Source organism: Heptranchias perlo, chromosome 17 (genome assembly GCF_035084215.1).
Source record: "Heptranchias perlo isolate sHepPer1 chromosome 17, sHepPer1.hap1, whole genome shotgun sequence".
In the NCBI taxonomy this organism is placed as follows: domain Eukaryota; kingdom Metazoa; phylum Chordata; class Chondrichthyes; order Hexanchiformes; family Hexanchidae; genus Heptranchias; species Heptranchias perlo.
Window position 1 is genome coordinate 60463734 of NC_090341.1, and position 17414 is coordinate 60481147.

The 17414-nt window shown below is 51.4% G+C and overlaps 1 protein-coding gene across 2 annotated transcripts in view; it reads right to left on the reverse strand.

Annotated features, from left to right (window-relative positions):
* Positions 1–17414, reverse strand: part of cacna2d2a (calcium channel, voltage-dependent, alpha 2/delta subunit 2a) — a 1119650-nt gene that overhangs the window by 97960 nt on the left and 1004276 nt on the right. The gene's annotated exons all lie outside the window — the stretch shown is intronic.

Consider the following 17414-nt stretch of genomic DNA (forward strand, 5'->3'; position numbering starts at 1 on the left):
TAAGTTACCTGAACCTATAACTGGACGCACACAATCCTGAGCACAGTCAAAATGTCCCTCACAGGAATTAAGATCCTTCGGCCCTCTAGATACTCAAAATCCTCTGAATGAGACCTCAGGTACAGTCCCCAGAAGAATTGATAGCATCTCCACAACACACACAGACACGCACATGCACAATAGAGATGCACAACACAAACATACACAGACATGCACAACACACACAAACATACATGCACAACACACACAATCATACATGCACAACACACACAAACATACATGCACAACACACACACGTGCAACAAACATACACACATGCACAACAAACACAGTCATACATATGCACAACACACAGACACACACACAAACACACATGCACAACACAAACACACACACATGCACAATCCCCAAGAGAATTGATAGCATCTCCACAACACACAGACACATCACATACACAGACAAATACATGCACAACACACAGGCACACATGCACAACACAATCACACACACATGCACAACCACACACCACACAGACATACACATGTATGAACACACAGACACACACCCACAATGCAAACACACATATGCACAATACACACAGACACACGTGCACAACACACAGACACACATGCACAACACAAACACACGCTTAACACAAACACACACATGCACAACACACACAGACACATATGCACAATACATTTATGCACAACAAACACACATGCACAACACACACACACAGACATACACACATGCAAGCTCTCCTTGTCGGTTCTTGGCTCTCTCCTCTGTGTCTGCAGTCCTCCTAGCTTGGTGTTATCTGCAAATTTAACTGCTCTGCATGCATTAAGATTTCTCGTTATTTGTATATACCAACCACTCACACCTGAACATCCCACACAATAGTTCCTCTCATTGCAACCTAGTTCCACTTACAAATACTTCTGTTCCTTTTCTTCAGCCAATTACTAATCTATGTCCATGTATTACCCTCAATCTCCACTGATCTTAGTTCGTGAGGGAGTCTCTCATGTGGTACTTTATCAAAGGCTTTTTGGAAGTCTCGGTACATGATATTATATGGCTTCTCCTCCTCAATTTGTGATGTTAGCTCTGTGACAAACACAGGAATTTCTGTAATTCTTAGAATTTTTTTTAAATAGCCAGGTTTTAAATGGAGGCCACTCTGTATTCATTGGGCCAGATTTTGCCGTAAAAGTAACAGTGAGACCAATAGGGCTCATCGTTATTCACATGCAGATTCAACAGCGACCGCACACGTGCAGTTAATCGGGATGTTGCTGTTCGAGATGTGATGCTCCTCCAAAAGCTGCTTGAAAGCAGCATCTCGCTGTCTGACTCCTCGTTCAAATGTATTGAACAGCGAGAAGTTCCTGTACTGACCTCATAGATATGGACTGAACTCGCCAAAAAAAGTTAGGGCCTGTCCATTCCAGTGTAAGTATCATTTTAACAGCGTGGTAAGTCTTAATTACTGCCAAACAATCTCTCTGGCAATGAAAATTAACGTTTACAAGTGTGGAGTCTCATTCCTTCAGATCTATTTCTTAATTCAATCTTTCTTTCCCTCTCTTTATTTCACTTTCTGTACCTGATTTGACATTGAATTCACTATTCTAACTTACACTTCCTGATTCAGTCTCTGTGCTGTTATTAACGATACCTGAATCTGATTGTTTCAGGAGATACTTGCCCTGTTCACACAGGTCCTAAATGCTCTGTCGAGGCCACTGCCCCATTTGGCTATCCCATTGACAGGAACTTGCGATGCAAAAGCTCACAGAATGTCTAGGGGCAAGTGCAAGTCTAATGAACAGCTGGCACCATTCGATCGCTGCTCACAGCTGGAGCTGGCCCGTTGAGTTTCAAATGGAAGACAGGAGACGCTCGGTCTGTGAGTAAAGGAGCAAGGCCATTTGTTCAGAAATCAACGAAGATAAAGTTGCTCTATTAGCGAACAAATCCAGACAAAAATTCTATTTCAGTTAATGTTCGATTCAAAACAAGCAGATGGCTGTGTGTAAGGAAGCTGGGAGATGGATATCATTCCCATATTATCTGTTGAGATGGAAAGACTGTGAACATTTTGATTGCTGGACTGTCAGAAAGGTATTGGTTGAAGTCAAAGTAGGGTTTCCAACTCTCTGCACACCCACCCCCCCTCACTCAACACCGTCCCCCTCACTCAACACCGTCCCCCCTCACTCAACACCGTCCCCCCTCACTCAACACCGTCCCCCTCACTCAACACCGTCCCCCTCACTCAACACCGTCCCCCCTCACTCAACACCGTCCCCCTCACTCAACACCGTCCCCCTCACTCAACACCATCCCCCTCACTCAACACCGTCCCCCTCACTCAACACCGTCCCCCCTCACTCAACACCGTCCCCCTCACTCAACACCATCCCCCTCACTCAACACCATCCCCCCTCACTCAACACCGTCCCCCCTCACTCAACACCATCCCCCCTCACTCAACACCGTCCCCCCTCACTCAACACCGTCCCCCCTCACTCAACACCGTCCCCCCCACTCAACACCGTCCCCCTCACTCAACACCGTCCCCCCTCACTCAACACCGTCCCCCCACTAAACACCGTCCCCCTCACTCAACACCGTCCCCCTCACTCAAAACCGTCCCCCTCACTCAACACCGTCCCCCCTCACTCAACACCATCCCCCTCACTCAACACTGTCCCCCTCACTCAACACCATCCCCCTCACTCAACACCATCCCCCTCACTCAACACCATCCCCCCCACTCAACACCGTCCCCCCTCACTCAACACCGTCCCCCCTCACTCAACACCGTCCCCCCTCACTCAACACCGTCCCCCCTCACTCAACACCGTCCCCCCTCACTCAACACCGTCCCCCTCACTCAACACCGTCCCCCCTCACTCAACACCGTCCCCCTCACTCAACACCATCCCCCTCACTCTGCACCGTCCCCCCTCACTCAACACCATCCGCCCTCACTCAACACCGTCCCCCCTCACTCAACACCGTCCCCCTCACTCAACACCATCCCCCTCACTCAACACCGTCCCCCCTCACTCAACACCGTCCCCCCTCACTCAACACCGTCCCCCTCACTCAACACCGTCCCCCTCACTCAACACCGTCCCCCTCACTCAACACCGTCCCCCCTCACTCAACACCGTCCCCCTCACTCTGCACCGTCCCCCCTCACTCTGCACCGTCCCCCCTCACTCAACACCGTCCCCCCTCACTCAACACCGTCCCCCCTCACTCAACACCGTCCCCCTCACTCAACACCATCCCCCTCACTCAACACCGTCCCCCCTCACTCAACACCGTCCCCCCTCACTCAACACCGTCCCCCTCACTCAACACCGTCCCCCTCACTCAACACCGTCCCCCTCACTCTGCACCGTCCCCCCTCACTCAACACCGTCCCCCCTCACTCTGCACCGTCCCCCCTCACTCTGCACCGTCCCCCCTCACTCTGCACCGTCCCCCCTCACTCAACACCGTCCCCCCTCACTCAACACCGTCCCCCCTCACTCAACACCGTCCCCCTCACTCAACACTGTCCCCCCTCACTCAACACCGTCCCCCCTCACTCAACACCGTCCCCCTCACTCAACACCGTCCCCCCTCACTCGACACCGTCCCCCTCACTCAACACCGTCCCCCTCACTCTGCACCGTCCCCCCTCACTCAACACCGTCCCCCTCACTCAACACCGTCCCCCCTCACTCGACACCGTCCCCCTCACTCAACACCGTCCCCCCTCACTCAACACCGTCCCCCCTCACTCAACACCGTCCCCCTCACTCAACACCGTCCCCCTCACTCTGCACCGTCCCCCCTCACTCGACACCGTCCCCCTCACTCAACACCGTCCCCCCTCACTCAACACCGTCCCCCCTCACTCAACACCGTCCCCCTCACTCAACACCGTCCCCCCTCACTCAACACCGTCCCCCCTCACTCAACACCGTCCCCCTCACTCTGCACCGTCCCCCCTCACTCGACACCGTCCCCCTCACTCAACACCATCCCCCCTCACTCAACACCGTCCCCCCTCACTCAACACCGTCCCCCTCACTCAACACCGTCCCCCCTCACTCAACACCGTCCCCCCCACTCAACACCGTCCCCCCTCACTCAACACCGTCCCCCTCACTCAACACCGTCCCCCCTCACTCAACACCGTCCCCCTCACTCGACACCGTCCCCCTCACTCAACACCGTCCCCCCTCACTCTGCACCGTCCCCCCCCTCACTCTGCACCGTCCCCCCTCACTCTGCACCGTCCCCCCCCTCACTCTGCACCGTCCCCCCCCTCACTCTGCACCGTCCCCCCTCACTCAACACCGTCCCCCCCTCACTCAACACCGTCCCCCTCACTCAACACCGTCCCCCCTCACTCTGCACCGTCCCCCCCTCACTCTGCACCGTCCCCCTCACTCAACACCGTCCCCCCCTCACTCTGCACCGTCCCCCCTCACTCAACACCGTCCCCCCCTCACTCTGCACCGTCCCCCCCTCACTCTGCACCGTCCCCCCCCTCACTCTGCACCGTCCCCCCTCACTCTGCACCGTCCCCCCCCTCACTCAACACCGTCCCCCCTCACTCAACACCGTCCCCCCTCACTCAACACCGTCCCCCCCTCACTCTGCACCGTCCCCCCTCACTCTGCACCGTCCCCCCCCTCACTCTGCACCGTCCCCCCCCTCACTCTGCACCGTCCCCCCTCACTCTGCACCGTCCCCCCCCTCACTCTGCACCGTCCCCCCCCTCACTCTGCACCGTCCCCCCTCACTCAACACCGTCCCCCTCACTCAACACCGTCCCCCTCACTCAACACCGTCCCCCTCACTCTGCACCGTCCCCCCTCACTCAACACCGTCCCCCCCACTCAACACCATCCCCCCCACTCAACACCGTCCCCCTCACTCAACACCGTCCCCCCTCACTCAACACCGTCCCCCCCACTCAACACCGTCCCCCTCACTCAACACCGTCCCCCCTCACTCAACACCGTCCCCCCTCACTCAACACCGTCCCCCCCCTCACTCTGCACCGTCCCCCCCCTCACTCTGCACCGTCCCCCCTCACTCTGCACCGTCCCCCCCCTCACTCTGCACCGTCCCCCCCTCACTCTGCACCGTCCCCCCCCTCACTCTGCACCGTCCCCCCTCACTCAACACCGTCCCCCCCCTCACTCTGCACCGTCCCCCCCCTCACTCTGCACCGTCCCCCCTCACTCAACACCGTCCCCCCTCACTCAACACCGTCCCCCCTCACTCAACACCGTCCCCCCTCACTCAACACCGTCCCCCCTCACTCAACACCGTCCCCCCTCACTCTGCACCGTCCCCCCCCTCACTCTGCACCGTCCCCCCCCTCACTCTGCACCGTCCCCCCCCTCACTCAACACCGTCCCCCCTCACTCTGCACCGTACCCCCTCACTCTGCACCGTCCCCCCTCACTCAACACCGTCCCCCTCACTCAACACCGTCCCCCTCACTCAACACCGTCCCCCTCACTCTGCACCGTCCCCCCTCACTCAACACCGTCCCCCCTCACTCTGCACCGTCCCCCCTCACTCTGCACCGTCCCCCCTCACTCTGCACCGTCCCCCCTCACTCAACACCGTCCCCCCTCACTCAACACCGTCCCCCCTCACTCAACACCGTCCCCCCTCACTCTGCACCGTCCCCCCTCACTCTGCACCGTCCCCCCCTCACTCTGCACCGTCCCCCCCTCACTCAACACCGTCCCCCTCACTCAACACTGTCCCCCCTCACTCAACACCGTCCCCCCTCACTCAACACCGTCCCCCCTCACTCTGCACCGTCCCCCCCTCACTCTGCACCGTCCCCCCCCTCACTCAACACCGTCCCCCCTCACTCTGCACCGTCCCCCCCCTCACTCTGCACCGTCCCCCCCCTCACTCTGCACCGTCCCCCCCCTCACTCAACACCGTCCCCCCTCACTCTGCACCGTCCCCCCACACTCTGCACCGTCCCCCCACACTCTGCACCGTCCCCCCTCACTCTGCACCGTCCCCCCCCTCACTCTGCACCGTCCCCCCTCACTCTGCACCGATGCCCCCCTCACTCAACACCGTCCCCCCCCTCACTCTGCACCGTCCCCCCTCACTCTGCACCGTCCCCCCACACTCTGCACCGTCCCCCCACACTCTGCACCGTCCCCCCTCACTCTGCACCGTCCCCCCTCACTCTGCACCGTCCCCCCTCACTCTGCACCGATGCCCCCTCACTCTGCACCGTCCCCCCACACTCTGCACCGTCCCCCCTCACTCTGCACCGTCCCCCCTCACTCTGCACCGATGCCCCCTCACTCTGCACCGTCCCCCCACACTCTGCACCGTCCCCCCTCACTCTGCACCGTCCCCCCTCACTCTGCACCGTCCCCCCTCACTCAACACCGTCCCCCCCCTCACTCTGCACCGATGCCCCCTCACTCTGCACCGTCCCCCCTCACTCTGCACCGTCCCCCCACACTCTGCACCGTCCCCCCACACTCTGCACCGTCCCCCCACACTCTGCACCGTCCCCCCTCACTCTGCACCGTCCCCCCTCACTCAACACCGTCCCCCCCCTCACTCTGCACCGATGCCCCCTCACTCTGCACCGTCCCCCCTCACTCTGCACCGTCCCCCCACACTCTGCACCGTCCCCCCACACTCTGCACACACACCCCCAACTCTGCCCTCCCCTGCTCTGTGATATCACCGGTTGCTATTAGAGAAGCCTCTGGCTCTGTGCTGTCACCCGGGAGGGGACGGGAGAGTCGGAACTGGGGGCGGGGGGGGGCGGTGTCTGAAATCACAGGGAGGCTCGAGTTTTGGGGGGGTGCGGAGATGGGGGCTGGGGAATGGGGGTTCGGGGAGAGATGGAGACGGATGAATGGGGGCTCAGGGAGAGATGAAGACTGGAGAATGGGGGCTCAGGGAGAGATGGAGACTGGGGAATGGGGGCTCAGGGAGAGATGGAGACTGCGGAATGGGGGCTCAGGGAGAGATAAAGACTGGAGAATGGGGGTTCAGGGAGAGATAAAGACTAGGGAATGGGGGTTCAGGGAGAGATGGAGACTGGGGAATGGGGGTTCAGGGAGAGATGAAGACTGGAGAATGGGGGCTCAGGGAGAGATGGAGACTGCGGAATGGGGGCTCAGGGAGAGATGAAGACTGGAGAATGGGGGCTCAGGGAGAGATGGACACTGGGGAATGGGGGCTCAGGGAGAGATGGAGACTGCGGAATGGGGGCTCAGGGAGAGATAAAGACTAGGGAATGGGGGTTCAGGGAGAGATGGAGACTGGGGAATGGGGGTTCAGGGAGAGATGGAGACGGATGAATGGGGGCTGAGGGAGAGATGGCGACTGGGGAATGGGGGTTCAGGGAGAGATGGAGACTGGGGAATGGGGGTTCGGGGAGAGATGGAGACTGGGGAATGGGGGTTCAGGGAGAGATGGAGACTGGGGAATGGGGGTTCAGGGAGAGATGGAGACGGATGAATGGGGGCTCAGGGAGAGATGGCGACTGGGGAATGGGGGTTCAGGGAGAGATGGCGACTGGGGAATGGGGGCTCAGGGAGAGATGGAGACTGGGGAATGGGGGCTCAGGGAGAGATGGAGACTGAGGAATGGGGGTTCAGGGAGAGATGGAGACTGGGGAATGGGGGTTCAGGGTGAGAACAGGAATAGGACATTCAGCCCCTCAAGCCTGTTCCACCATTCAACGATATCATGGCTGATCTGTGTCCTAACTCCATCCACCCGCCTTGGCTCCATATCATTTAATATTCTTGGCTCGCAAAAATCTATCACTCTCAGATTTAAAATAGCATGTACTATGGGAGAGTTCCACACTTCCACCACCCTTTGTGTGAAGAAGTGTTTCCTAACTTCTCTCCTGAATGGCCTGGCTCTGATTTTAAGGTTATGTCCCCCTTGTCCTAGACTCCCTCACCAGCAGAAAAAGTTTCTCTCCATCCACCCTATCAATTCCTTTCAAAATCCTAAAATCCTCAATCAAATCACCATTAACCTTCTAATTTCAGGGAATACAAACCTAGTTTATGTAATGTCTCCTCATATGGTATGTTAGCCTTTTTGCAAGTGGGTTGAAGTATAAGAATAAGGAGGTCTTGCTGCAATTACATAGAGCTTTGGTGAGACCACACCAGGAGTACTGTGTTTAGTTTTGGTCTCCTTACCGAAGGAAGGATATACTTGCCGTAGTGGGGGTGCAACAAAGGTTCACCAGATTGATTCCTGGGACGAGAGGGTTGTCCTATGAGGAGAGGTTGAGTAGAATGGGCCCCTATTCTCTCTGGTGTTTAGAAGAATGAGGTGATCTCATTGAAATGTATAAAATTCTTAGAGGGCTTGACAGGGTAGATGTTGAGAGATTGTTTCCCCTGGCTGGAGAGTCTAGAATGAGGGCATAGTCTCAGGATAAGGGGTCGGCCATTTAGGAACGAGTTGAGGAAAAATTTCTTCACTCAGGGGGTTGTGAATTTTTGGAATTCTCTATCCTGGATGTCTGTGGATGCTCAGTCGTTGAGTATATTCAAGATTGAGATCAATAGATTTTTGGACACTAAGGGAATCAAGGGATATGGGATAGGGCGGGAAAGTAGAGTTGAGGTAGAAGATCAACCATGATCTTATTGAGGAGGCTTGAGGAGCTGTTATGGCCTGCTCGTGCTCCTATTTCTTATGTTCTTATGTAACCCTTGGAGTCCTGATGACATTCTGGTGAATCTGCGCTCCAATCCTTCCAAGGCCAATATGTCCTTTCTAAGATGTGGTGCCCAGAACTCTACACAGTACTCCAGATGTGGTGTAACCAGGGCTTTGTATAGCTGTAACAAAACTTCCTCCCCTTTATAAGGGAAAATGCTGGAATCCATTATTAAGGACATAGAAACGGGACACAGAGAAAATTATAATATGATTAGGCAGCTTCAACACAGTTTTATGAAAGGGAAATCGTGTTTGACAAATCGACTGGAGTTTTTTGAGGATGTAACTAGCAGGGTAGATAAAGGGGAACCAGTGGATATTGTATATTTGGATTTTCAAAAGGCATTTGATAAGGTGCTACACAAAAGGTTGTTGCACAAGGTAAGGGCTCATGGGGTTCGGGGTAATATATTCACACGGATAGAGGATTGGTTAACGGACAGAAAACAGAGAGTAGGAATAAACGGGTCATTTTCAGGTTGGCAGGCTGTAACTAGTGGGGTGCTGCAAGGATCAGTGCTTGGGCCTCAGCTATTTACAATCTATATTAATGACTTAGATGAAGGGACCGAGTGTAATGTATCCAAGTTTGCTGACGGTACAAAGCTAGATGGGAAAGTAAGCTGTGAGGAGGACACAAAGAGTCTGCAAAGGGATATAGACAGGTTAAGTGAGTGGGCAAGAAGATGGCAGTTGGAGTATAATGTGGGGAAATGTGAGGTTATTCACTTTGGTAGGAAGAATAGAAAAACAGAATATTTTTTAAATGGTGAGAAATTATTAAATGTTGGTGTTCAGAGGGATTTGGGTGTCCTTTTACATGAAGCACAGAAAATTAACAAGCAATTAGGAAGGCAAATGGTATGTTAGCCTTTATTGCAAGGGGGTTGGAGTACAAGAGTAAGGAAGTCTTGTTGCAATTGTACAGGGCTTTGGTGAGACCTCACCTGGAGTACTGCATACAGTTTGGTCTACTTATCTAAGAAGGATATACTTGCATTAGAGGCGGTGCAATGAATGTTCACTAGATTGATTCCTGGGATGAGAGGGTTGTCCTATGAGGAGAGGTTGAGTAGAATGGGCCCATACTCTCTGGAGTTTCGAAGAAGGAGAGGTGATCTAATTGAAACATATAAGATTCTGAGGGGGCTTGACAGGGTAGATACTGAGAGGCTGTTTCCCCTGGCTGGAGAGTCTAGAACTAGGGGACATAGTCTCAGGATAAGGTGTCGGCAATTTAAGATTGAGATGAGGAGAAATTTCTTCACTCAGAGGGCAGTGAATCTTTGGAATTCTCCACCCCAGAGGGCTGTGGATGCTGAGTCGATGAATATATTCAAGGCTGAGATCAACAGATTTTTCGACTCTAAGGGAATCAAGAGATACGGGGATCGGGTGAGAAAGTAGAGTTGAGGTCAAAGATCAGCCATGATCTGATTGAATGGCGAAGCCGTATGGCCCCCTCCTGCCCCTATTTCTTATGTTCTTATATTCTCACCCTCCAGATATAAAGGCTAACATTCAATTAACCTTTTTGATTATTTTTTGTACCTGACCACTACATTTTACTGATCTGTGTGCATGGACCCCGAAATCCTATCGGCCTCCACTGTTCCTAGCTTTTCACCATTTAAAAAATACTCGGATGATCCATTTTTGTTCCAAACCTCATACTTACCTGTGTTGAAATCAATCTGCCACAGTTTTGCACCACTCACTTAATCTATCAATGTCTCTTTGTAATTTTATGCTCCCGTCCACACTACCAACAATGCCTCTAATCTTTGAGTCATGGCAAACTTGGATATATGGCTCCTGATTGAGTTATCTAAGTCATTAATAAATATAGTGAATAGTTGAGGCCCCAGCACAGATCCTTGTGGGATACCACCAGTCACTTCCTTCCAATTCGAGTACATACCCATTCTCCCTCCTCTCTGACTTCTACTGCCTAATCAATCTCCTAACCAGGTCAACAATTTGCCTTCAATTCCATGAGTTTCAATTTTAGCTAACAGTCTCTTATGTTGAACCTTACTGAATGCCTTCCGGAAGTCCATATAAACTGCATCCATAGACATTCCCCTGTCTACTACTTTAGTTACTTCGTCAAAAAATTCTGTTAGGTTCGTTAGGCATAATCTACCCTTTAGAAATCCATGTTGGCTCTCTCTAATCAGCACAAATTTCTCGAAGTGCTCAATCGCTCTGTCCTTAATTAGAGATTCCAATAACTTCTGCACGACAGATGTTAAACAATGTAACAAGGGTACTACAGTAATCATGGGTGACTTTAATCTACATTTGGACTGGCCAAACCAAATTAGCAATAATACTGTGGAGGATGAATTCCTGGAGTGTGTACGAGATGGTTTTTTAGACCAGTACATTGAGCAGCCAACTAGGGAACAGGCTATCCTAGATTGGGTATTGTGTAATGAGCAGGGGTTAATTGATAATCTTGTTGTGCGGGGTCCTTCAGGGAAGAGTGACTATAACATGATAGAATTCTTCATTAAGATGGAAAGTGAAGTAGTCCAATCTGAAACTAGGGTCCTAAATCTAAACAAAGGAAACTACGAAGGTACGAGGAGTGAGTTGGCTATGATAGATTGGGAAGCTTCATTAAAAGGCATGATGATGGATAGGCAATGGCTAACATTTAAGGAACAAATGCATGAATTGCAACAGTTATACATTCCTTTCTGGTGCAAAAACACAAAGGGAAAAGCGGCCCAACCATGGCTAACAAAAGAAATTAAGGATAATATTAGATCCAAAGAGGAGTCATATAAAGTTGCCAGAAAAAGTAGCAAGCCTGAGGATTGGGAGCAGTTCAGAATTCAGCAAAAAAGGACCAAGAGATTGATTAAGAGGGGAAAAATAGAGTATGAGAGTAAACTTGCAAGGAACATAAAAGTGGACTGTAAAAGCTTCTACAAGTATGTAAAAAGAAAAAGATTAGTGAAGACAAATGTAGGTCCCTTACAGTCAGAAATGGGAGAATTTATAATGGGAACAAGGAAATGGCAGAACAATTAAACAAATACTTTGGTTCTGTCTTCACGGAAGAGGACACAAGTAACTTCCCAGAAATGCTAGGGAACCAAGGGACTAGTGAGAAGGAGGAATTAAAGGAAATTAGTATTCGTAAAAAAATAGTGCTGGAGAAATTAATGGGACTGAAAGCCGATAAATCCCCAGGACCTGATAATCTACATCCCAAAAATCCCTAAAAGAAGTAGCCATGGAAATAGTGGATGCATTAGTTGTCATCTTCCAAAATGCTACAGATTATGGAACAGTTCTGCAGATTGGAGGGTGGCAAATGTAACCCCACTATTTAAAAAAGGAGGGAGAGAGAAAACAGGGAACTACAGACCGGTTAGCCTAACATCAGTAGTAGGGAAAATGCTAGAGTCTATTATAAAGGATGTGATAACAGGACACTTAGAAAATATCAACGGGATTAGACAAAGTCAACATGGATTTATGAAAGGGAAATCATGTTTGACAAACCTACTGGAGTTTTTTGAGGATGTAACTGGTAGAATAGATAAGGGAGAACCAGTGGATGTGGTTTATTTAGATTTTCAGAAGGCCTTTGATAAAGTCCCACATATGAGGTTAATGTGCAAAATTAAAGAACATGGAATTGGGGGGATGGATTGAAAATTGGTTAACAGACAGGAAACAGAGAGTAGGAATAAATGGGTCTTTTTCGGGGTGGCAGGCGGTGACTAGTGGGGTACCGCAGGGATCAGTGCTTGGGCCCCAGCTATTCACAATATATATATCAATGATTTGGATGAGGGAACCAATTGTAATATTTCCAAGTTTGCTGATGACACAAAACTAGGTGGGATCGTGAGTTGTGAGGAGGATGCAAAGAGGCTTCAAGGCAATTTAGACAAGTTGAGTGAGTGGGCAAATACACGGCAGATGCAGTATAATGTGGATAAATGTGAAGTTATCCACTTTGAAGGAAAAACAGAAAGGCAGAGTATTATTTAAATGGTGATAGATTGGGAAATGTTGATGTACAAAGGGACCTGGGTGTCCTTGTACACCAGTCACTGAAAGTAAACATGCAGGTGCAGCAAGCAGTTAGGAGGGCAAATGGTCTTCATTGCAAGAGGATTTGAGTACAGGAGCAAAGATGTCTTACTGCAGTTATACAGGGCCTTGGTGAGACCACACCTGGAGTATTGTGTGCAGTTTTGGTCTCCTTACCTAAGAAAGGATATACTTGTCATAGAGGGAGTGCAGCGAAGGTTCACCAGACTGATTCCTGGGATGGCAGGACTGTCGTATGAGGAGAGATTGGGTCGACTCGGCCTGTATTCACTCGAGTTTAGAAGAATGAGAGGGGATCTCATTGAAAAGTATTACAATTCTGACAGGGCTAGACAGACTGGATGCAGGGAGGATATTTCCCCTGGCTGGGGGTGTACAGAACGAGGGGTCACAGTCTCAGGATACGGGGTAGGACATTTAAGACTGAGATTAGGAGAAATTTCTTCACTCAGAGGGTGGTGAACCTGTCGAATTCTCTACCACAGAAGGCTGTGGAGGCCAAGTCACTGAATATATTTAAGAAGGAGCTGGATAGATTTCTAGACACAAAAGGCATCAAGGGGTATGGGGAGAGAGCGGGATTATGGTACTGAGATAGAGGATCAGCCATGATCATATTGAATGGCGGAGCAGGCTCGAAGGGCCGAACGGCCTACTCCTGCTCCTATTTTCTATAAACTAACAGGTCTATAATTTCCTGGTTTCTCACTCTTACCTTTCTTAAATAATGGAGTTACATTTGCAATTTTCCAATCTACAGGGACAATTCCTGAATTGAGAGAACTTTGGGAGATTATGGCTAAAGTATCTGCAATTTCCCCACCTACTGCCTTTAAAACCCTGGGGTGGAAACCATCAGGTCCTGGGGATTGGTCAGTCTCCAGTGCCATTATTTTTTCTAATACTGTTTTCTTACTTCTGTTAACTTCAGTGAGTTCCAGTCCTTTATTCATTGTTAGTTCCCCTGGAATGTCGGGTATATTAACCTCTTCCTCTACTGCGAAGACTGACACAAAGTAATTATTCAACAAGTCTGCCATTTCCTTATTTTCATTTGCAATATTACCAGCATCTGTTTTTAAAGGGCCCACATGACCCTTGACTACCCTTTTTTCTTCTGATATAATTGTAAAAACCTTTTTTGTTAATTTTGATCCCTCTTAAGTTTCTTTTCATATTCCCTTTTACAGCTCTCACTATCTTTCTTGTCTTCCTTTGCTGTTCTTCAAATCTCTCCCAGTCCCCTCGATCTACACTAATCTTTGCACTTTTGTGTGCTCTTTCCTTTAGTTTTATGTTACCTTTCACCTCTTTTGTCGATGATGGCTGTTTTATTTGGTAAGTAGAGCTCTTGCCCCTTCGGGCTATATACTGGTCCTGTATTAAGCTAAATTCTTTTTTAAATACCTCCCACTGTTCATCTGTCGTTTTACCCAATAACAGGTTTGACCAGTTTGCTGTCGTCAATCTCTGTCTTATCCCGTTAAAGTCAGCCATATCAAAATCTAGAATCTTAGTAACTGTGTTAAGTTTCTCCTTTTCAAACCTAACATTGAATTTGATCATCGTATGATCACTGTTAGATGAATGTTACCTTACTGTTAGATTATTAACTAAGTCTGGATCATTATTCATTACTAAATCTAATATGGCCTGTCCTCTGTTGGTTCGAGAACATATTGGTCCAGAAAACTATCTTGAATGCACTCAAGAAATTCACTACATTTCTGACTTGAGCTACTCTGCTCTTCCCAATCTATTTAAAAATTAAAGTCTCCCATTAAAGCAACTCTATTTTTGCTAAAAGCCTCTCTAATCTCTGGATTAATACATTCTGCTACTTCATTGTTGCTATCAGGAGGCCTGCAGACAACTCCCATTACAGTTTTAAGTTCTCTCTCATTCCTCAATTCTAACCATAGAGTCTCCGCTGATTTCTTTCCGTTACCTATATCTTCTCTTTCGAATGCTGTAATAGTATTTTTAATCAATAAGACTACCCCTCCTCCTCTTCCAGTTTCCTTATCCTTTCTAAAGATCTTATAACCTGGACTATTTATCTCCCAATCATGACCAGCTTGCAGCCGTGTCTCAGTAATGGCCACCATGCCATACCCTCGAAGCCTCCAATTCACTCAGTTTATTTCTATACTCCGTGCATTAGTATATAAAACCCTTATTTGGGCGAGAGACCCTAACCTGTCCTTCTGCCCTGATGTTGTCTTTCTCACACAGTTTAACTTAACATGTTTCTAACTTGCCAGGCCTGATGTAACTACTTTAGTTATTTTAGTATTCCCTTCACCTGGAGTATCCATATCACAGTTTGTAACCTGAACTTTGCTCTTATCCCTTTTTTAAAAATCTTGAAACTATAATTGTTGCTATTGTTTTTGGCTGAGCCCTCCCCTCCCCCCATTTATTAGTTTAAAGTCCTATTTACCACCCTATTTATCCTTTCCCCTCAGACCTTGATCCCAGCCCGGTTCAGGTGGAGCCTGTCCCAGCGGAACAGCACCTTCCCAGTGGTACAGCTCCTTCCTGTCCCAGTGGTACAGCTGCTTCCTGTCCCAGTGGTACAGCTCCTTCCTGTCCCAGTGGTACAGCTCCTTCCTGTCCCAGGGGTACAGCTCCTTCCTGTCCCAGTGATACAGCACCTTCCTGTCCCAGTGGTACAGCTCCTTCCTGTCCCAGTGGTACAGCTCCTTCCTGTCCCAGTGATACAGCTCCTTCCTGTCCCAGTGATACAGCTCCTTCCCGTCCCAGAGGTACAGCTCCTTCCCGTCCCAGTGGTACAGCTCCTTCCTGTCCCAGGGGTACAGCTCCTTCCTGTCCCAGTGGTACAGCTCCTTCCCGTCCCAGTGGTACAGCTCCTTCCTGTCCCAGTGGTACAGCTCCTTCCCGTCCCAGTGGTACAGCTCCTTCCCGTCCCAGGGGTACAGCTCCTTCCTGTCCCAGTGGTACAGCTCCTTCCTGTCCCAGTGGTACAGCTCCTTCCTGTCCCAGTGGTACAGCTCCTTCCCGTCCCAGTGGTACAGCTCCTTCCTGTCCCAGTGGTACAGCTCCTTCCCGTCCCAGGGGTACAGCTCCTTCCCGTCCCAGGGGTACAGCTTCTTCCCGTCCCAGTGGTACAGCTCCTTCCTGCCCAGTGGTACAGCTCCTTCCCGTCCCAGTGGTACAGCTCCTTCCCGTCCCAGTGGTACAGCTCCTTCCCGTCCCAGTGGTACAGCTCCTTCCCGTCCCAGTGGTACAGCTCCTTCCCGTCCCAGTGGTACAGCTCCTTCCTGTCCCAGTGGTACAGCTCCTTCCTGTCCCAGGGGTACAGCTCCTTCCCGTCCCAGTGGTACAGCTCCTTCCTGTCCCAGGGGTACAGCTCCTTCCCGTCCCAGTGGTACAGCTCCTTCCTGTCCCAGTGGTACAGCTCCTTCCTGTCCCAGTGGTACAGCTCCTTCCCGTCCCAGTGGTACAGCTCCTTCCTGTCCCAGTGGTACAGCTCCTTCCTGTCCCAGTGATACAGCTCCTTCCCGTCCCAGTGGTACAGCTCCTTCCCATCCCAGTGGTACAGCTCCTTCCTGTCCCAGGGGTACAGCTCCTTCCTGTCCCAGTGGTACAGCTCCTTCCCGTCCCAGCGGTACAGCTCCTTCCCGTCCCAGCGGTACAGCTCCTTCCCGTCCCAGGGGTACAGCTCCTTCCCGTCCCAGTGGTACAGCTCCTTCCTGTCCCAGGGGTACAGCTCCTTCCTGTCCCAGCGGTACAGCTCCTTCCTGTCCCAGCGGTACAGCTCCTTCCCGTCCCAGGGGTACAGCTCCTTCCCGTCCCAGGGGTACAGCTCCTTCCCGTCCCAGTGGTACAGCTCCTTCCCGTCCCAGTGGTACAGCTCCTTCCCGTCCCAGTGGTACAGCTGCTTCCTGTCCCAGGGGTACAGCTCCTTCCTGTCCCAGGGGTACAGCTCCTTCCTGTCCCAGTGGTACAGCTCCTTCCCGTCCCAGGGGTACAGCTCCTTCCCGTCCCAGTGGTACAGCTCCTTCCTGTCCCAGTGGTACAGCTCCTTCCTGTCCCAGTGGTACAGCTGCTTCCTGTCCCAGGGGTACAGCTCCTTCCCGTCCCAGTGGTACAGCTCCTTCCTGTCCCAGTGGTACAGCTCCTTCCCGTCCCAGTGGTACAGCTCCTTCCCGTCCCAGTGGTACAGCTCCTTCCTGTCCCAGTGGTACAGCTCCTTCCCGTCCCAGTGGTACAGCTCCTTCCCGTCCCAGTGGTACAGCTCCTTCCCGTCCCAGTGGTACAGCTGCTTCCTGTCCCAGGGGTACAGCTCCTTCCTGTCCCAGGGGTACAGCTCCTTCCCGTCCCAGTGGTACAGCTGCTTCCTGTCCCAGGGGTACAGCTCCTTCCTGTCCCAGGGGTACAGCTCCTTCCCGTCCCAGTGGTACAGCTGCTTCCTGTCCCAGGGGTACAGCTCCTTCCTGTCCCAGGGGTACAGCTCCTTCCCGTCCCAGTGGTACAGCTCCTTCCCGTCCCAGTGGTACAGCTCCTTCCCGTCCCAGGGGTACAGCTCCTTCCCGTCCCAG